Source organism: Panthera leo, chromosome C1, assembly GCF_018350215.1.
Source record: "Panthera leo isolate Ple1 chromosome C1, P.leo_Ple1_pat1.1, whole genome shotgun sequence".
Taxonomy (NCBI): Eukaryota; Metazoa; Chordata; class Mammalia; order Carnivora; family Felidae; genus Panthera; species Panthera leo.
Window position 1 is genome coordinate 10105371 of NC_056686.1, and position 22039 is coordinate 10127409.

Sequence of the window (22039 nt, forward strand, 5' to 3'; positions counted from 1 at the left end):
CACAAACTGAATCAGCACAGAAAGGAAATGAGGGCTGGGGAGACAGGAAATGTCCGGGCAAGGACAGCCCCCGGGGAACCTGGGACCTCCGGTGCCCATGGGGGCACCTCTGTGGTTAGACAAGGGGGCCCGTGTTTCCCCATGAGTGCACGCACCCTCCTGATAGACGCGGTCGGCCCAGGGTACACGGGATAGAGGTAGGACGCCGGCCCTACCCTCTGATTTCACCTGGCAGGTCAACACGAGGGGGCCCTGCCTGGTTTTTCTTTCTACTCCTCGTGGGGACGCAGGAGGGGTGATGACGGTCCGCCCGAGATGAGACCTCTACTCCCCGAGACCCCGCTGCCACTGCCAGGGCTCGCTTCATCGGCACCCACAAACGTCCCTCTCTGGGGTCTCAGAATTCTCCTGTGTTCTGCTGTGTCCGTCTATGCCTAGACCGGGCTACGGGATCTCCTTTGACTGGAGCCAGCTTTGTGGGGTTCAGGGACGCTCCCTTTCTGTCGACTGAGGGGCAGGCTGGCGCTGGGCTACCACGGACCCGCACCTCACGAGTCCACGTCCCTGTTCCACCAAGACCGAGGGTATGACCTACAGAAAGAAAAAGAAAAAAAAAAAAACTTTGAACTTCTCTGAGCCTTCACCGTCTCGTCTATAAAGCGGGGATCACAGTGGCACCTTCCTCATCGAGTGGGTGGGGAAGTTGGGTGAAATCATAAACGTCAGGTGTTTAGCCAGGGTCCTGGCTGGGTGGAGGACGCTTCAAAGGACACGGCGCGAGGGCCTGTCAAAGTCTCCATCTGGTTGACGCCCCGGCAACCCCGGGCCGCGTGGTCTCTTGTCCCCCTCATTTGGCACCTGCAGAAAGCAACGCCCAGAGAGGTCACTGGTCTAGGAAGTGAAGAACCGGGACCGGAGCCCAAGCTTCTGGTTTCTGTCACGCTGTGGCCTCTGCCACGCAGCCTGGCTGTGTCTACACAGGTGCAAATGCCGTATGACCCAGCACTCCCACCCCTGGGCATACACCCAAAAGAGTTGAAATCAGGAGCTCGAAGAGGCATCCGCACTCCCATCTTTCTTACCGTATTATTTACAATAGCGAAGGTACAGTGACAACCTGTGTGCATCACCAGATGAACGGATACAGAAAGCACGGTGCATATATATGATGGGATGTTATTCTGCCTTAAGAAGAAGGAAATCCTGCCATTTGAGACAACATGGATGATCCTGAAGGACGTTATGCTAAAGTGAAATAAGCGAAACACAGAAGGGCAAATCCTGCGTAACTTCACCTATAGGAGGTATCCTAAAATAGCCAGACTTACACACGCAGAGAACCCAACGGTGGTTGCCAGGGGCTGGGAGAGGAGGAAATGGGGAGTTTGGTTCCATGAATATGACGTCTCAGTTATACAAGGTAAGTAAGTTCTAGAGCTCAGCTGTGCAACACAGAGCCTAGAGTGGACAGTCCGTATAGTGCAGTTCAGAATTTAAGAGGGTAGACCTCACGTTAAGTGTTCTTGCCACAAAACAACAACAACAACAACAGAACAAAGCAAAAAGCTAACAGGGACACAAGAAAGCTCTGGGAGGTGCTGGATAGGTCTCTTACCTTGACTGTGACGGTGGCATCATGGGTGTCTGCATACTCATGGACTCATGGGTGTCCAGACTCATCACCTGTGCACGTGAAATACGTACAGCTCTTTGTGTATCAGTCATGCCTCAGTAAAGCTGCTAAAAAGAGAGTGACTAGGTGGCTACCCCCTACCCTTGGCCTCAAGGGCACCGGGAGCCCTGGCTGCCTCCCCAGCCTCTCTCAGCAGCGAGAATCTCTCCTGCTGGCCCTGAAAAGTCCGTGTCGTCTCTTCTGGGCTGTACCGCTGAAGGCAGCCCGTAAATGCACATTGTATCTGGAAGACAGGAGCCGATGCAGATTACTAGGAGGGGCGCCTGGGTGGCCCAGTCGGTTAAGCATCTGACTCTTGATTTTGGCCCAAGTCACATTCTAACGGAGAGTTTGAGTCCCGCGTGGGGCTCCATGGTGCAGGTGCGGAAACTGCTTGGGATTCTCTCTCTCTCCCTCTCTCTGCCCCCCGCCCCCTCTCGCTCCCTCTCTCTCATCATAAATCAATACACTGAAAAGAACTAATAATAAATGTTGTTGTTAAAAGAGGTTAGCCCTCATTTCTTCACCAAGTAGTTCTTGCCTGTCTGCTGTGAGCCAGCGTCTGGGCTCCCCCTTCCTGTGCTCTGACTCAAGGAATCCTTCCTCCCCATGTGTGTGCATGTGTGTGTTTGGGGGTGGGTGGGGTGGGAATGGGCATTCTTCCCATTTTACAGATGAAGAAAGAGAGGCTCAGAGACAGACTTGGTCAAGATCGTAGTGGATGGGGGAGGTGCTCTAGAAGCAGGAAGGGAGTCAAGTGGGCCGTGAGAGAAACTTTGAACTCCCGGCAAGAGTCAGAAAACAGAAGAACTTGCTTTTCTTAACGCCTGTCTTTGAAAGGTAGTCCAACTTTTTGAAAGCATCGCATGATACCGCCTTTATTATCTATCCCCTCCTGTCCCCACTGCCTCCAAAGTGCACAGACCTTCCTGACCTGTAGATGACGGTTGCGATTCCTACACGGACCAGCTGCTGGGAGGCCCCGAGATCGTTTGCACAAGTCATTTGTCTAATTGGACTCTGCCCTGTTTTCTGACCTGTTGCTGCACGAAATATCATCTTAACGAGGCTTTCCAGAAAGGGTGGCCTGCGTCCACGTTCTCCTTTGGCCACAAACACTCGGATTTTCCCTGAAGATACGTCACAGTCCTACACTTAAAATTTATCGTAAGTAGTAGGGAAGGAAACGAATCCAAAGAGTGTAAACTTTCCAACCAAGAAGAGAATTACACAGATGAACAGATCGTGTCTCAGTGTATAGGGGCCAGTTGTGAAAAACGGTTCATGGATGGGAAATACATGGAAACCACCACGTGAAGCAAGAGAGCAAAGTCAGGTTGTCCGAAGCTTGCTTTCTTGTAAGAAAGAACTTGCACGAGAACTGCCTTCCAGCATATGTGATCACCATTTTCAAGGAAGGAGTAAAAAAAAAAAATAAATAAACCTGAAAAAAATTATGTATTTATTTGAACAACAAATATTTACCGAGTGCTCACTTTGTGCCAGCTGGGATTAGAGCGTTGAACAAAGTAGACGAAGTCCCTGCTCTTGTGGGGCTTGTATTTGGGTGGGGAAATGAGGGAACAGAGGGCTAGAAACTAAAGCACACTATTTCAAGGGCGATTGGAGCTAAGAGCACAAACTAGCAACGGGCAGGGCTGTGTGTGATGGAGACCAGGTACAGGGGAAGCGCAGAGCTGGCTTGAACTTTGAGCTCGTGCTAGCTCACGTCGTCCCCAGCCCCCGCTGTCTCTGATTTCTGGAACCAGCTTCCTCTGGCATCTCACACCACACATCCTTTCTCTACCAGAACCTGCCCCGCGTAGAACACAAGCCCTCTCTCTCCATCTCCCAAAACAAATACGCAAAAAACCAACCCCACAAACAAAGCCAAATAAAACGAAAGAATACCTCACCTAAGACATTTGTAAATGGCAGACATTTCTGAGGCGCTCAAGTGACAAAGGAGATCCCTTGACAGCAGCAGGGGGTCCACAGCTCCACGCTGGACATCAGTCACGAGTCCTGCCAGCACCCGCCCCCCACCCTGTGGGCCTCCTGCCTCATTGCTCAGAACACGCCCTTCCCAGGCCCCCCACCCCCATTGCCACCATACACACACCCTGTGTTTTGTTTTCTGTCTGGTTCTCCTTTGTTTGAAACTGTATCTCTTCTTGACCTCTCTCTAGAAATTCAGCCCCATTGCTTTTTTTTTTTTTTTTTTTTTTTTTTTTTTTGAGAGCAAATTCATCCTTTCCTCTCGCTTCACCTGCACACAGCTGAAGCGTCAGTAAGGTGCTCGGCTGACCTTCAGATGCCTGAGCAAGCCCTGCCCCTTCCCACAGGCAGAAGGTAAATTTTCCTTCATGTATCTTTCCCTCCAGTCTCTGGGAGGAAGAGGAGGAGAAGAGAATGGAGCGATTCATTGTAACATCGACAAAAAACAAACACACAAAAAAACAACTTCTACTCCATTGAGATCACAATGGCAGCTCCTCTGGGTTCTGGTCCCACATGGCTCTTCTCCTTGACACAGTAGCTCTCCGGATGAAGTTGGGAGAGAAGGAAGCCTCCAGTGCTGTGCTGGGAATTTGCACGTAGTCAACATACTGTATTGTGCGCTTAGAAATTTGTTAGGAGGACTACCCTACGACGACCCAGCCATTGCACTACTAGGCATTTATCCAAGGGATGCAGGTGTGCTGTTTTGAAGGGACACATGTACCTCCATGTTTATAGCAGCACTATCGACAATAGCCAAAGTATGGAAAGAGCCCAAATGTCCATCGATGGATGAATGGATAAAGAAGACCTGGTATATATACACAATGGAGTATTACTCGGCAATCAAAAATAATGAAATCTTGCCATTTGCAACTACGTGGATGGAAATGGAGGCTATTATGCTAAGTGAAATTAGTCAGAGGAAGACAGAAATCATATGACTTCACTCACATGAGGACTTTAAGAAGCAAAACAGATGAACATAAGGGAAGGGAAACAAAGAATATAAAAACAGGGAGGGAGACAAAACAGAAGAGACTCATAGGTATGGAGAACAAACTGAGGGTTACTGGAGGGGTTGTGGGAAGGGGGATGGGCTACATGGGAAGGGGCGTTAAGGAATCTACTCCTGAAATCCTTGTTGCACTATAGGCTAATTTGGATATAAATTTTAAAAAATAAAAAATAAAATTAAAAAAAAATTAAAATGAAGAAATTTGGTATGAGGGTAGATCTCATGTTGCCTGTTCTTGCAACAATAAGGATAAACAAAGAAACAAATGAAAGAATTGGCCAGCTCTCCGGCCGGTTTGTAAAGGAGAGTCTGCACTTGTCTCTAGGGACAACCCTACTTATCTCTGTGTAAATTTAAGATAAGGTCTGAGCTCCTCGAGAAGGGAAAGGAGTCCCCAGTCTCCGTCTGGGAAGAATGGGGAAAACCGTGTAAATGGGCATGTTCTGAGCCACGTCGGATGTGGAGCCCTGACGTCCCGATGTGACAGAAGGTGGATGCGGTTAGCCCGTGATCACGAACCCGCATGGCCACACACAGCCCGGGAGGCAGTCCGAGATGGACGCGTGGAGTCACGCGTCCCAGATTTGCCCAGTCAATCCATGCTCGTTGTTAAAATAATGCGAACGGTCATTAAACAGAGAAAAAGAATGATAAGAACTCCCCTGTGATGTGGCCGCTGTAAGAAACAGTATAACCTCTTGGGGGTGTGCACCCTCCTTTCATTCCTTGGGCACTTCCTCTGGCCTTGAGACACTTGAGCTGTCTGTTCCCTCTGCCTGGAACGTCTTTCCTCTGGGTCTGTGGGTACCCGGCTTCTGCCCCTCATTCAGGCCTTGCTCGAGTGACGCTTCATCAGGAAAGCCACCTCTGGCCAACTTCGTTTAAAGAAGCAACCCGCCTGCCTGGCCCCACAGGGACTCTGATCTATTCGGTTTACTTCATCGTACATCTCCCTGTCTGAAATTACGTTCTTCAGCGACTTACTCATGCAAATAACTTTTTGTTGAAGGCTTATTATGTGCCAGGCACTATTTATTCTAGGTTCTGGAGATACAGCGGGGAACAAAACAGACCAAATGCCTGTCTTCATGGAACTGACATTCTCATGGGAGGTGGCAGACAGTGAGGAAAGTGACTGGGTTCTATGGGATATAGAGAGGGTGAGAGGTGCGTGGGGGAAAGGAAGCCAGGAAGGGAGGAGGGAGCGCTGGTGTGGAGTGGTTGCAGCTTTAAGCAGGGAGATCAGGGGGAGGTCTCCCTGAAAAGGCAGTTTGGGGCTAGGAAGAGCATTCAAGGCAGAGAGCAGAGCTAATGCAAAGGCCCTGAGGCAGGAGCGTAAGACAATCAAGAAGCCGGAGTGCCTGGGGCAGGGTGAGCAGGTAGGGAGGGGGTGATGTCAGATAAGCAGGGGGAGAAGAGGGTGAGTGCAGATGAGGTAAAGCCTTGTAAGGCATTGGAGGTATTGACGTTTATTTTGAGCGAGAAGGGGGCAATTGGAGCCTTTGAACAGAGGTGTAAGTTGATCATCCAGAATCTGTGTTTCTGGCTGCTGTGTTGAGAATGGGCTGTGGGAAGGCAAGGAAGGGCTGGAGAATGTTGAGGAGGCTCTGGCCTATACCCGGGCAGGAGTCCACGTGTCCACATTCACATGCACATACATGCATACTTTTGCAATAACACAAACCTGTGTGCATATAACCTGTTATTTTTTTTTAGATTTTTTTTAACGTTTATTTATTTTTGAGAGAAAGGGAGACAGAACGTGAGTGGGGGAGGGGCAGAGAGAGAGGGAGACACAGAATCTGAAACAGGCTCCAGGCTCCCAGCCATCAGCACAGAGCCCAACGCGGGGCTCGAACCCACGAACCGCGAGATCGTGACCTGAGCCGAAGTCGGACGTTGAACCTCCTGAGCCACCCAGGCGCCCCTCATTCACCTGTTCTGTTACAGTGCCCCTTACTTAATATGTCATCCACATCTTTCCATATTAATAAATGTGGAGCTGTGTAACATTTCAATGTGTCCGTAGTACCCCCTTGCACGGACGTACCATAATTCACCTGGCCAGTTTTGAGTTAAACACCTTGGCATTCCACATTTTTCACTGTGAAAAGCGGTCCTTCAGGGAACGTTCTTGAACACACATCCCCGAGCACTCATTTATCCCAGGATTTCTCCGAGATGGAGTCCTGGAAATAACTGTCAGGTCAAAGGCTGTAAGTAGTTGAAGGCTTTGGATGCACGTTCCCAGATTGCCTGGAAGAAAAGGTATGTACCAGGCAAGGCGCATTCCCTCCAGCTGTGTCTCCCACCCCGGTCCCAGTTTGGTATTATCGCTGTTTTTATTCTTTGCTAATCTGATAGATCAAACTGCGGTATTTTTGTTATTTATTACCATTTCGTGGCTTTGCCCCTATATTATTTGGGCTGTTGGTCTTTTCTAAAATTAACATTAAGAGCATTTCATATCTTGGGGCGCCTGGGTGGCGCAGTCGGTTAAGCGTCCGACTTCAGCCAGGTCACGATCTCGCGGTCCGTGAGTTCGAGCCCCGCGTCGGGCTCTGGGCTGATGGCTCGGAGCCTGGAGCCTGTTTCCGATTCTGTGTCTCCCTCTCTCTCTGCCCCTCCCCCGTTCATGCTCTGTCTCTCTCTGTCCCAAAAATAAATAAAAAACGTTGAAAAAAAAATTTTTAAAAATAAAAATAAAAAAAAAAGAGCATTTCATATCTTAAAGGCATTGTCAAAAATGTTGCAGATTTTTAAGGATTTTTTTCATACAACCTTTTACTTTTTTTAGAAATTATAAAATATTGGGGCACCTGGGTGGCTCAGTCGGTTGGGCCTCCGACTTCGGCTAAGATCATGGTCTCAGGGTTCGTGGGTTCGAGCCCCACGTCGGGCTCTGTGCTGACAGCTCGGAGCCTGGAGCCTGCTTGGGATTCAGTGTCTCCCTCTCTCTCCGCCCCTCCCCCGCTCGCGCTCTGTCTCTCTCTCTCTCTCTCTCTCAAATATAAACATTAAAAAATTAAAGAAATGATGAAATATGGTATACTTATAAAATACATGGCACACTTATGAAAAGTATAAAGAATAAAATAAAGCAAACTCTTGTGTCCCCATCGCCCAGTTTAAGGAATGGAACTTTTCTGGTCCCATGTTTGCACCGCACCCCCCCCGCCCCCCACTCCCGCAAGCCAAACTAATCCCCCTCCCGAATTTGATGTTGTTGGTTCTCTGGCTGTTCCTTATAGTTTCAGCGAACGCATAGGACCTGCTAAACAATGCAGTTTGATTTTTGCCAGGTTGTGTGCTTTGTGTAAATAAAATCATATGGTGTGCATCATTCATGACCTGTTATTTTCAAACACTGTTATGTGTGTGAGTTTCCTCCATACTGAAGCTGAACTGTGGTTCACCTGTCCTCCTGGTACGAGAAGGATCAGTCACGCCCTTGACTTGTGTATCCTCTTGCTGCTGTACGTGGGGACGGCTGCTCTAAGTATCGTTGCTTAGCCTTCCCAGTGCACCTGTGCAGAAGTTTCTCTAGATGTGGGATTTCTAAGTCCCAAGGAATGCATATCTGAAAATATATTAGCTTAGGCTGAATCTTTTTCCAGAGTGTTTTTTTTTTTTTTTTTACAAATATGTATTTTGGTAGGCAGTGTATGAGATTCCTGATTTGTCCACATCCTTGCCAAGATAGACTTATTTTTCCCTAATCTCGTGCACATGAAATGGGAAAAGACAAGGAACATTTTTTATTTAAAAAAAAATACAAACTCTTAGAAGAGGTAGCCAGATAAAGAAAATCTTGTGGATTTAAAAAACTATTGATTTGTTTGTTTGTTGTAATGTTCTCGGAATACTAAGAAGGCAAGCTAACAACACTTCCTTTTCATGAAGCTGAAAATGATCAGAACTTTTGTTAGAAATGGAGGTAATTTTAAGGCCAGAAAAAGCAAGCTATCTAGGGGACAATTTGCAGGAAGAGACGGTTACACTGTTAATAAGCTGAATACTCTCCTCTTTGGAGTTGTGGATAAGATCGGTGTTAAAAGGCGCTACCAGAAAGGTAAAAGAAATCCCCAAACTAATTTCTTCTGGACCTGTTTTAAAAACATTCAATTTGCCTTGGTACAAGAAGGGAATGGGTAGATCCATAGGTAAAGGAAATGTGTTATCTCGTGCTCTAGGAAGTACTTGCTGATAAATACCTATGAAATGGAACCATGTGAGGGGCGCCTAGGTGGCTCAGTCGGTTGAGCATCCGACTTCAGCTCAGCTCATGATCTCACAGCTTGTGAGTTCGAGCTCCGTGTCGGGCTCTGTGCTGACAGCTCGGAGCCTGGAGCCTGCTTCATGTTCTGTGTCTCCCTCTCTCTCTCTGCCCCTCCCCTGCTCTCTCTCTCTCTCTCTCTCAAAAATAAATAAATAAACATGAAAAAAAAGAAACGGAGCCACGTGAGTAGTGTGTACCGTCTAGATTTAGATTCTTTGTATGCGGATTTCTTTGTAGCACAGTTTTACTTTGCACGTGTGACAGGTTCATGAAAAGTGAAAATCGTTCAGAATGTTCTAAGGCATTTCAGCACAACCACTCACCTTTCTGTTTGTTTTGTTTTTTGTTTTTTCCTGGCGATAACTCTTCTGCCTATTGGCCTGCCAAACATCTGGCCCACGTGTGCGGGGAACCGGCCGTGCTTGTAACACGCATTTCAGCTGGGAGGTACAGGGCCTGCTGGCAAAATGCATAAGCTAATTAGGCTTGAACTCCAACGCGATCGGTCCTTGTTTCTGCAAATGTAAAATGCCACTCTCAATCTATTGTGTTTTCTTCCCCGGTCGAAAAGCGTTCACGAATTAGTGGGTCTCGAAAGCCAGTGATTTCACTGGCAGAGGTTGACCGCACCGATCCTCCCGGGCTCATGGCTGCCATACGCAACCCTTGCTGATCGCCCTTGGGACTTTATGGTGGGAGCAACATGTTGGCATAGGGAGAGGAACATGGGAGTTGTGGACAGAAGACATGGGTTCTAGACTCTTACAAATGAGTTGCATGACTTTGAACAGTCTCCTTCTCTTTCTAGGCTGGTGTTTTCTCATTTGTAAAGTGAGGGCGCTGGGCGTTTTCACTGAATACATTTTTTAGCGTCTTCTATGTGACCAGAGCCAAAGTAAAAATTGATAATAATGATAATAATAATAGTAATGATAATAATAAAAAATACATAATAGAAAGCATGGTCTGTGCTCATTAGGACGTCTGCGATTTGGAAACAAACAAGAAAGATGAATGAGGCAGTTGCAACATGGCGAGATGACCAGAGGGTGTGAATGTGGCAGAGCAACATGAGGCCCAGCCCAGTTCAGAAGAAGTCAGGGAATGCTTCTTCAGGGGGTAGCATGTTACAGAACCTTGCAGAATAAAGAAAAAGTCAATTGGAAAGACCAGGATGGGGGAAGAATACCACCTGACCGGAGAATATCTGCCAAGACTGGAAGTGGGACAAAAAATTGCTACACGGGTGGTACTCTTACAACATGGCGCCCGATGCTTTGACACTGTCCCTTCCCATGAATCTGGGAAGGCATATACATGTGGTGTAAGCAGTGCTGTATGAAGGTAGATCATGATTATTCTGTCTTGTTCACTGGGACATTTGCCCTTGGAGCCTTGAGGATGTGTAAGAAATCCAGCTAGCCCAAGGCCTTCATGCTGTGAAGAAGCCCAAGCTAGCCATACAGAGAGGCCATCAGTAGGCATTCTGTTCGGAAGTCCCAGCTGAGCCCAGCTCTTGTGTGCACAGTGCCTAGGCACCAGATGTGTATAAGCAAAGAAATCTCTACAGGACTCCAACCTCACATGAGTCCCATCTTGCCTGTGGAAGCCAACGAAATCACGAAGTACAGACAAACCACCCCGCACTGTGATGTCTCTGAACTCCTAACCCACAACATCCATGAGCATCCAATAGTTGTTGCTTTATACCGTTAGGTTTTGGGGTGGTTTGCTATGCAGAAAGAACAGGAACAGCTCTCAATAGCTCTAAAATTTCGTTATTCTGTAAAACCCAAATATATCCTCCTGTTCTTCAAAAAGTAAGCTCTAAATACGCAGACCTTTGGTTTGAAGAAAAATGGCTGTAGCAACATTGAGAAAGACGCTAAATTGGTTTAACCCCAAAAATAATCTATGAGTTCGCACAACGGGGAAGGTCAAGGTATGGATCCAGCACCTGAGGACCCAGGTTCTCAGGTGATGATTGGAATCTAATTCTCCCCGATTCTGCATCCTGCTTTGTTCTGTGTGGTCCTCATTTCCAGGCAGGTGCTCCCCAGGTAAGGGTGTGATGGCCGTGACCAGCCCCTACCCACAAAAAGAGACCATCTCTTCCCCGGGCATTTCAGCCCATCTCTCAAGGTTGACTGATATTCACTGGCCTTGACTGAACCCCAGCTCAGATTCTATACCTGCCTTTCACCCATGACTACGGCCATGAGAAAGCAGTACCCTGATTGGCCCTGGGCCACATTCCTACCTTTGGAGCCAGAAGATGTTTATGAATTCCTAACAGGGGAAGAAATGAAGTTGCTACTTCTTGTATTCTCAGAAGGAGAAATAGATACTCAGAAAACAGAGATCCCCCGCGGGAGACATTTCTTGTTCCCTTTTGGCATGACCTGACATGACTCAGGCTTCATAGACCTCATCCCTGTTACAGGTTTTGTAAACACCAAAGTAACAGTTATGCCTCCAAGTCCTAGACTTACTCAGTGTTGGGGATTCTTGACCCCCATTCCTTTTGTTACTCTCTTTTTTGTCATTGTTAATTAATAAACATTCCTGAATCTTAGTGATGGGTTCTTTGATGCATGCTTTTATTCAGCACTAAAAATTGAAACGCCATGTCCAAATTTCCTTCCAGAAAATAGTCTGTTATTAAAGAGAAAATATTTCGTTTCCAAATAAACTCTCCCAACCATTCTGTTTTACTCAAATAACGCAACATAAAGCCCCAGGCTCTGTATACATGGGCCTTTTCCACATGTTCTTTTCCTGGCAGAGTCTTCATGTTCAAGCTTATCATCAACTTCAGGATTCCAGAACATGTGCGCATAAGATCTAGGACTTTTCCTTGGGGCCAATCAATAAAGTGGAACAAAAAAACCACCTGGTGTCAACAAGACATTCAAAAGATACCTTATACATAATGGATAAAAGATGCAGAAGAAACAGAGATCTAAGGAGGGAAAGAGACAGCTCACATCATGGAAAGCATAGTGTGAGAATTAGAAGCAAATAAAAGCACGTCTTCCCTTCTAGCACGCTCCGTGCCGCATCATGAACGTAAAGCAGCAAGCGGGGAAGCTCCTGGCCCTGGTATTAAATCTCATCTACGTGAGCTATGTCTGTGTGATTCCTCGGCACATAAATCTGGTATCTTCCTCATTGCAGAGATCCCAGGGTTTTTACCAACAGAAGTCACAACACTGGCAGGGCTCCTGGGGGGGCTCCTGACCTCAGCTCAGATCCTGATCTCGCGGTTCGTGGGGCTCGAGCTCCGCGTTGGGTCCTGTGCTGACAGCACAGAGGAGCCTGCTTGGGATTCTGTCTCTCCCTCTCTCTGCACCTTCAAAATAAATAAATAAACTTGAAAAAATAAAAAAGAAAGAAGTCCCACAACGCTGGCATTACTGTTGATCTGTTGTGACCGCCATCACTTGTGTCCCATGGAGCAGACACTCGGGTTCTCGTTTTAGATGATAAGCTGGATTGAGATAAAAGTACCTCAATCTTAGAAAGCTCTCAAGCGTTCTCCTCCCCCGGGATCACCTTATTCTTGCCATCACCTCCGGGCAGGCCGTGTATCTTCCCTCTCTCATTGGGTGGTCCCTTCTCTGTCCTGTTGGATCCCCCTCACTCTGGTAGAAGAGGGAGAGGGTCAGAAGCTGCCGTCAGGTTGGCTCAGACTCCATATCGGACATTCTGGCAGGGAGGGAAGGGAGTCTGCTCTGCCTTTCTAGGAATCCTCTTCAGCCGGGTCTGGAAGACTCAGAAGGCCAACTTGACCTTGGGGTGCGTCCAGGGACATCCAGGCCCAGCCTGGATTTCTAGGGCTCTCACGAAGGGGAAGTTCCAGTTGCTCGAACGGCTAGACAGTCTCCAGGAAGGGAGAATAGCCCAGCTTGGCCAGAGGAGCCAGGACCTCCACACAGGGGCGGCGGTGAGAGGGAATTGAGCGGCCCCTTCCTTGTGTTTATATTGTATGTTTGTATCTGTGTTGTCCAGTATGATTTTATCTAAAAATGTGTTTTTCAAGCTAGAAACTATTTTCTAAGGCTCCAGATGGCCCTAAGGGGTGTCTGCTCTGTCTGGTTTCCATCTCAGTCGCAGAGGTGGACACGGTAGCCCCCATGTTATTTGCAGATCTCTTACCTCAATAGTAACAAGCTGATGGGTAAATGTGGAGTCCATGCTGCCAATATGGTTTGTCTACAACCGAATCTCATTACCTTGGCCTTAATTACAGGCCAGAATGTGAGTGACGGTGCAGTTTTCCTGGATCTTTTTTTCAGAAAAACAAGTAACAAGGAACTTTAACTTCTACCACTGCCCTCTTAATTACACTGACCTCCTGTCTGTTTCTCAGACATGCCAAAGCCTTTCGGACCCCAGGGCCTTTGCTCACACTGTTCGCTCCACCTGGAACACGCCTTTCCCCGGGGGACTCATGCTCACCCTTCAAGCGTTAGTTCAAGGGTCACCTACTCTGGTCTGTCTGTCGGTGTAAGCCCCACCCCATCCCACTTATTCTCGCTCACATGCTCCGTGTATCTTCTTCATAACATGCGACAGGTAGTGTAACTATCTTGTTGGTTGGTTTGCTTGATATCTGCCCATCCCCCAGGGCCTGTGGGAAGGTCAGGTCTGGGAGAGCAGGTGCGTTCCCTCTCTGGTTCACCACCGGGTCTGTCCCTTGTGCCTGGGACAGTGCCTGGTGCACGGTGTGCGCTCAGTGAATCTGCATTAAGTACACGAGCACCTGAGAAAGGGGCCAAGGCAAGGTCCCATGAGGAAAGCGTCTGGCTAGTGGCACTGGTTTCAAGTCCTCTGGCATTGCTAGGGGCCACGTGAGCTGGTGGCTGCTCTCCGGTGGGTTCGGTTAGGGCCACGTTGTGTGCAAGCTAGGACCCGCGAGCACAGGGGACAGTGGGTCTCCAACCAGTTCTTCATGCTCCTCTTTCATCAAAAACGACCTCTCACCAGGCAGGAAGGGAATAGATGCTCGTTCAGCACCCACATTGCGCCATGAACACTCACCTTGTTAATTCTCAGAGCCCGCCAGCGAGGGGGCGTGTCCCCATCCCCACTCTGCAGGTGACGGCCCAAAAGCTTGCAGAAGCCAGATGTCTTGGCAGGGGGCACACAGCCAGGGTGTGAACGGCACCCGTTGGCTCAGAATTGGCACCCACTTCCGTCCGTTACTGAAGCCCGTACCCCCTGCTCTATAACGTCATGCCCGAGTCTCCCGTCGGGAAACGTGTGAGGCTTGTAAACTTTGTCATCTCTAGTGGAACCAGGTCGCCCCTGGTTTCACCGCGATGCTTTCTTCTGCCCCTTTGTGTGTACCCAGAGCTTTCATTGCTCTCTAGCTGGGTGGTCCTGGGCAGGTTACTTAACCTCTCTGAGCTTTAGTTTCCTTACCTATAAGGAAGTGTGAGGACGAACATACTTAGACACGTACCTGGTGGGTGTTAGCTACCGTAATAGTGAGTTAGGATAAGTCATGTTGATTGCTTCACCAACTCCACGTCGGAATGTCAAGGCTTTAACACAACAGAAGTCTGTGTCCCCCGCCTCTCGCAATCCAGGCTGGGTCAGTGGAGAGGGGCTCGGCCCCGCACAGACACGGAGGCTCCGGGCTCCTTCCGTCGGGCGCTTCGTCATCTCCCGCGGTCTCGGCATCCTCCCCTGAGTTGTGAGTTGCGTGCAGCTCGTAGTCGGGCGAAGGGAGCAGAGGACCCTGAAGAGGTTTCAGAGGCTGGCGGGGCAATAGTGGAACCGCGTCTTCCCCCGGGCCCCACCCGGCCACCTGGGGCAGGAGCGTGTGGACTGGCCGCACCCCAAGACCAGCAGGTGGCGTTGGTGAGCGCGGAGGGTTTCTGCCACGTGATTACAGTGCTCGTAGCTTCCAAGCTCCTCACCCCAGGTTGGCAACCCACCTGGGCGTGTCTTCCCCGCAAGGTACCCCCATCCCTCCAAGCTCCCCACCTGCCCGTGGGTACTTATCTGCCGAGGGTCCTATTTCTTCAGGACCATTTCACGGAGAAGTTGTTCCCCACATCAGAAAACAGTTTTAAGTGTTGTTGTTGTCGTTTTCTTTATTTTTGAGACAGAGAGAGAGAGAGCGCGCGCGCAGGGGAGGGACAGAGAGAGAGGAGGACAGAGGATCCAAAGCAGGCTGTGTGCTGACAGCCACGAGTCGGATGCGGGGCTCGAACTCACGAACCCTGAGAATGTGACCTGAGCTGAAGTCGGAATGTTTACCATCTGAGCCGCCCAGGTGCCCCAGAAAACAGTTAAAAAAAAAAAAAACCCATTTGATCTGAGCGAATGGCTTAGTAACGGGTTAACGTATAGCACTATTTGCATTTTAAAATAAAACACATATGGGGCGCCTGGGTGGCTCGGTCGGTTAAGCGTCCAACTTCGGCTCAGGTCATGATCTCATGGTCCAGGGATTCAAGCCCCGCGTCGGGCTCTGTGCTGACAGCTCAGAGCCTGGAGCCTGTTTCGGATTCTGTGTCTCCCTCTCTCTCTGCCCCTCCCCTGTTCATGCTCTGTCTGTCTCTGTCTCAAAAATAAATAAACGTTAAAAAAAAATTTTTTTTAATAAAACACATAGAGGAAGAGAGAAACTGGGTTAGTTGGGGGAGGTATTCGGGCTGGGGGCAAGGGGTGACCTTGTCCTTTCAGATGCAGTCCAACTGGAGGCCTCCCTGGACAGCTGTTTTTGCTCCTGCCCCATACAGGTGTGGGGAAGGCCTCCTCCCCGCCCCCCATGTCACACGGGCTTTCTCCTGCCCCCCCTGCAGCTTCTCGCATTCTCCCCTCTCCAGGCTGCAGGGAGAGAGCTCTCCAGCATACAAAGTAGGATTCAGACCTCCTTATCAGCGTGCTTTTCTTTCATTTCCCGAGTCCTCACTGACCAAGATATTCGTGTTGCAGATGTGGGAGTTCCTACAGCCGTTATCAATCAGCACACACTCAACAGGATATTTAATGGGTGGTTTCTGTGAGCGGGAGACTCATTCAAGTTCTTCAATGGAGGTGGGGGGGGGGCCTGTATTTTTGGTTGACGCTATTTCGTTTTTGGAGTTTATAAAATGTCTTAACGGGCAAGTCACCCAGAAAAAAATTCTCTCCCTAAAACGCACAAAATCTGTTCTCCTATCTGATCTGCCTGTACACGTTTCTCTGAGCTTCTGGTTTTCTAATTAGGGGGGGAAAGGAGGAAGTTTTATTCCTGCGCCTATTATAGCATATGTGACCGCGTTTCAATTATATTTTCCTTTTGGCTGGATAAGGGTAATGAATAGATCTTTATCAAATAATTTGATAGACTTTGTTATATCCAGCAACTTGTGCTAATAAGATGTGCTCAGAATCTCGTCTGTGTTTGAAGTTGGCACTGACATCTGCAGAAAGTCACGGGGGCTCGTGGAGATCGACCCTGGTGTCTGTGACCTTCATCACCACGCCCTTCTTCACGTTGTTGCTCAGAAGTCAAAAAGCTGCAGAAAACCATTCCATTTATTGGCAACTCAAGTCAAGCCAGTGGTCCCCAATGGTCCGCTCAATGATAGACCAGTAACAGCCACAGGCAACGGGGCGAAGTTCAGAAATCAGTGAATAAGATCAAATAAATTTGGGAATGGCCAAAATACAGTTCCTTACACTGCCCACACAGTCTGTTGCCTCCCCCACCCCCACCACCCCCAGAATCGGAACAGATCGCTCCCTTATGGCTGAGCATTGAGAGAAAGAGTAGGGGACTCGTTTCACAAAATTTTATATCTTGTTTTTATATACACACATGCATATAGTCCAATGTAGTCAGCCTAGCAAGATGGAAACTTGGGAACTGAGCGCCACGAAGGGGTGGTGTATTTGTTGGTGCCATCCTGGGCTGGGCTTGGGCACATCGGGTAGAGTGACAGGCACACTTACCTGCACCAACCAGAGCGATCCGTCCATCTGTGTCGTATTTATGGTGTTGAAGTCACCCAAGTACATGATGTACAGTATGACTCCCACACACCGATCATTTATTGAGTCCTTACAATGTGCCTGATGGGGCACATGGGGCTAAACCCTTTACAAGTGTGATACCATTTTGTCTTCTGAGAACCCACTGGATTAGATAGTTTTGTAGATGAGGACGTTGACTCACTGAGAAGTTAAATCATTTGCTCAAACAAAGAGCAAGCAAATTAATTGGACCCACGGTCTGACCGCCTCCGACGTGTGTGCTACTCTCCCGCACCACCTTGTGAGTCGCGACCCATAACCTCAGTCGGGAGAGAAAATAATTGGAATCGCGGGAAGCCTAGAAAAGAAGCTTGATTTTTCTTTTCTTGTGTAAATTGGAGCCTCCCCTGTGCCAGCCTCTCTCATCCCTAAGTGTCTACACTCGGCAAGTCTAAATAAGATGCTTTTTACTCCTTAGATTCTGGTCCTGGAGTTTCTCTTTCCCCAATATCAAAACCTCTTCATTCTCTCCAGCATCCCTCTCTGCCTGCCCCTCGGGAAGGATGCGGCCTCCTTGTAACCCTGTAGCTTGTAAACTACTAGCTGGTCAAGTTGCTGAGAGTTCTGCCACACACTTAATCACAGCTCACCTTGGTGTTCCTCGTATCCTCAAAGGTGAGCCAAGTGGCTTTGGCCGCGGTTAGTATTTAATATGCACACGGGTATCAGAAGACAGGTACTCTGTCTCACCTACCGTCCCCACTTGTGCATGGTGAAGAAATGGTCTTTCCCTGAATATAATAGGAAGGAAAGAAGGAAGGGAGGGAGGAGCCAAGGAAGAAGAAAGGGAAGGAGAAAGGGAGAGAGAATGAGGAGGGGGGAGGAAGGAAGGGGAATAGTAATGGTCTTTCCCTGAATTTAAAAGGAAGGAAAGAAGGAAGGAAGGGAGGAGCCAAGGAAGAAGAAAGGGAGGGAGAAAGGGAGAGGGGATGAGGAGGCGGGAGGAAGGAAGGGGAATAGGAGAGCCCGTGTTGCCCACCTGCCCCCTGAAATCTTCCTTCAGGTCACGTGAGAACAAAATGGCAGAGAAAGTTGCACTGGCTTTCGAGTCGGGTCTTCTGGGAGCAGATCCCTTCTTAGCCATACGGTGACTCATTCAACTTCCCCGAGTCTTGACTTTTCTTCTTAACGCGGTGTGAGGATAATGGCATGTGCCTCAAAGCGTTGTTGGGAGAATCCAACGTTGTTGGGATAGCGTATGTAATGGATGTGGCAGTGTGGGTGCTCCCTGAATTTAGTTTTTTTCCTCAGCAAGGGCTTTGAGGCTTTCCTCCTTGTGAATCCTTCATTGAATTGCAAGATCTAAATAGCATAGATGTGCCTTCCCATTTCTTTAGCTACTCTTCCTCTCCCCACCTGCTGCCCCAAATGGTATCATTGGAGTCCTTGCTACATTCCCACAACGTGATAAATCAGCGCATTTGACCGATTTTCTGTTCATAGGCTGTGTCAATGGTTGATTACTCTTTCAATCAGAAAGTTTGTTCTTATCTTTTCAGGCTCTTCTGCATAACTTACTCGTATTTTTGCTTGTTCAGCCCTGAATGTAGTATATGTCTTTATTTTTCAAGGCAGCATTGATAAGAAAGGGAAAGGGTAAGAAGGGGGAAAACAGTAGGCCATTTGATGGAAGTCTAGATGTTTCTATGAAGTGTCAGATACTGACAAGATGAATGGAGAAGAAAAGGAAGGGGAAACTGAGAGCCCCACTTGCGTGTCCCAAAATTATGCTTTGAGGAACGTTTCAAGATTATGACTTTCTTTCTTTCTTTCTTTCTGTAAGACAGAGGTCAGCTGTCATTCTGGGAGAGGGATTTCTTTTGCCATTTGTGTAACCGAGAGTCTCTACCAGCGAGAGCCAAAGGGGTTGGCTGGTTGGGTTGCTTTGATTCTGCATATTCAATTCATTCCTCAGTTGTTGGATTTCACGGCAGCTGGCCGGTGTGTTGTGAGACCAGGCCGGGTCTGAGGCTGTGAAACCTCATGCAAGTTGCTTTTGCTCTTAGACATGGAATGCAGGAATGTGTGGGGATTAGGTGATGGAGGAGAAGTAAGAGAATCTGACATTTCTGTCTCCGTGGTAGATGTTCAACAAATGTCTTCTTGCATCGGAGTTTAGATTTTGATGACAAAAGTCAGAGTGGCTTCGCGTTTGGGGGTGGGGGACGGGTGATACTGGGGTTGGTGGAAAGTAGGGAGACCCACGTTCTCAGGGGTTATTGACACACGAGGATGCACCACAGAACAAATGAAGGGCAGGCACGCCTTCAGCTCAGAGTTGAAGTCACAAGGGCAAACGGTGTCTGCTCGGAGGGTCCACGGGGTACTTGCACGGCTCCGGGCAGGACGGCGTGTTCCAGATGCACACAGCTGCGAGCCTCTGAGGGCCAGGGGCCCGGGCTTTCTGTACGAGGTGCATTGTGCTCTCTCCCTTCCTGACTGGAGCCGATGTAGCCCAGCACAGGCTTTCACTGTGCAGAGCTGGGACAGCAGCCACGGCACAGAGGAAGGCACATGATGTCCCCAGGAGCCCCGGCCACTGGTGCCAAGACCCCCCTTTCAACTGTCCAGCCCTCTGTGGGATGCCTCTCCCTTTCAGCCTTGGGAACATTACAGCTCCTCTCCCCGAGTGTCCTGGCAGGACCTCCATCCATCACGTTGACCTGGCTCTGGTTCAGGAACCATCTGGAAGAAGCACATTAATTGCGTTAGTCTGGGGTTTATCAGCCTTCCCAAAGGAGATGTTAGAAACTCCGGACATGCGACAGGCATTGGTCCCTTTAATGCTCCCTCCTCTCAGATTAAGAAACTGCAGAGGTGTGAAAGGAATCTTCACTGCAAGGCTAGACAGTGGCTTCCAGGCCTCAAGAAAGCTTTGGGAGAATAGGAGGTCCTCTCTGAGCTCTGGAAATTTCTGCGTGACTCAATCCCTCTCTTTGTAACAGTGACTTTGGGTGACCTCGAGCCTTTTGACTGAGTCTAGGAAATACGAGAGCCGCTGAAGTGTTCCCTCTCCCCTTGAACACATCAATGTGCTTTTACCAAATTGTGAGGTTTTACAGGGGCACAAAGCAGACGGGTCTTTCTTTTGAAAATGGAATGATACTGACAAGTCTTTTTTTCTTTCTTTCTATTTTCTGAGTCGGCTGTTAACCACTGTTTCTGATTTCTGTCCTCCCGAGGTCGATCTCTACACAACATCACCTCCTTTCTTTGCTTCCTCCACTTCTCTGTTCGTTCCAGAAATGTTTATCAAGGTCCCGTGATGTGCCAAACACTTTTGCAGACACTGAGGATACAGCGTTGGGCGAAGGAGACAAAGATCCCCACCCTCGCGGAGCTGATATTCTAGGGTAGGAGGCAGACGATAAACAAGAGACATGAGTGAAAACATATAGCGTGGCATATGGGATAAGTGTACAGAGACCATGAAGAATTACAAGGGAGAGAGGGTGGTCTGGATGTTTGTGGGAAGTGTGAAGAGGTGAGACAGCCATCCACGGACGTACCCCGGGGCAGACAGGACAGCAAGTACAAAGGCCCTGAGGTAGCAGCATCAGGTGTGCGTGTCAGCCAGATAGCCAGTTTGGCTGGAGCAGAGCAAGCCGTGCGAGCAGAAGAGAGAGATCAGAGAGGTTGTGGGGAGACAGGTCACGTGGGGCTGGGGCAAAGGATATGGACTGACTTTGTGGGACATGGGAGCCAGAGGAGAGTTTTGAGCAAAGAAGGGGCATGACCTGACTTGTTAAAATGCTCCCTCTGGCTGCTGTTTTGAGAATAAGGTATAGAAGAGTAAGGCTGGCAGCAGAACAGTGCGGAAGCTCCTGTAGTACAGAGGGGATGGGGGCGGGGGGAGTGCAGGGAGTGAGGGGTGAGGGGAGAAGAGGGCGCTGGGGCCCATGGAGATGGTGAGAAATATTCAGAAATCAGAATGATATTCGGGAGGTAAAATGGACAGGGTTTGAGGGATGAGGGAGGGCTCAGAATCATGTCCGAGTTTCCTGCTGGATGGAGGTGTCATTTACCACCACCCCTCGCCCCTGACGAGGGGCTGACCCTGGGGGTAGCTCTGACCTTTGCAGGCTGGCAGGGCTCAGGCTGCTTGGCTGTGCTCACCCACAGGGGATCCCCTCCAGCAGTTACTACTGGCCGGCACTGTTTCTGCACTCTGCACACAGTAGCTATCTAACGATTGTCCCGTTTTTACAGACGGGGATGCTAAAGCTGAAACAGGTGAAGTCATCGCTCAGGGGTCACAAAGCATTGAAAGGCACTGGAATTCAAAGCAGGCAGGACCGCGTGCAGGCCGCATGCACCTGCCTGTTGAGTGATACCGCCGCTGTGTCGGCCTGATGATGATATCCAACACTACGTGCTTCTTGTATGTGAGCGCCCTGCGTGGTGTGCAGGAGGACGTGACTTCTATTATTTAACTTCAGCAACACCCTGGGAAGGAGGAGAGTAAGACAGTGACTAAGGCAGGAATCCATAGAACTTAGGTGAGACCGTGGGTCGGACCAGTTCTAAAGCTGTTTTTCTTGGTCCGTGGGGGCAGTTTTAACAAAGTCACCGTAGACTGGTGGCTTAAACACGGTGATTTCTAACAGTTCTGGAGGCTGGGAGGTCCAGGATCAAGGCACGGGCAGATTCGATGTCTGGGGAGGGCCTACTTCTTAAGTTCGTAGGTGGCTGTGTCTTGCTGTGTCCTCACGTGCTGAGAAGGAGCAAGGGAGCTCTCCGGGGTCTCTTTGAATGTTTACTTATTTTTGAGAGAGAGAGAGACAGAGGCAGAGCATGAGCGGGGAAGGGGTAGAGAGAGGGAGACACAGAATCTGAAACAGGCTCCAGGCTCTGAGCTGTCAGCACAGAGCCCGACGTGGGGCTCGAACTCACGAACTGTGAGATCATGACCTGAGCCGAAGTCGGACACTCAACTGACTGAGCCACCCAGGTGCCCCTAGGGTCCCTTTTATAAGGGCGCCAATCCCATGACCTCAGCCCCTCCCAGAGTCCCCCCCTCCTGACGCCTTCACAT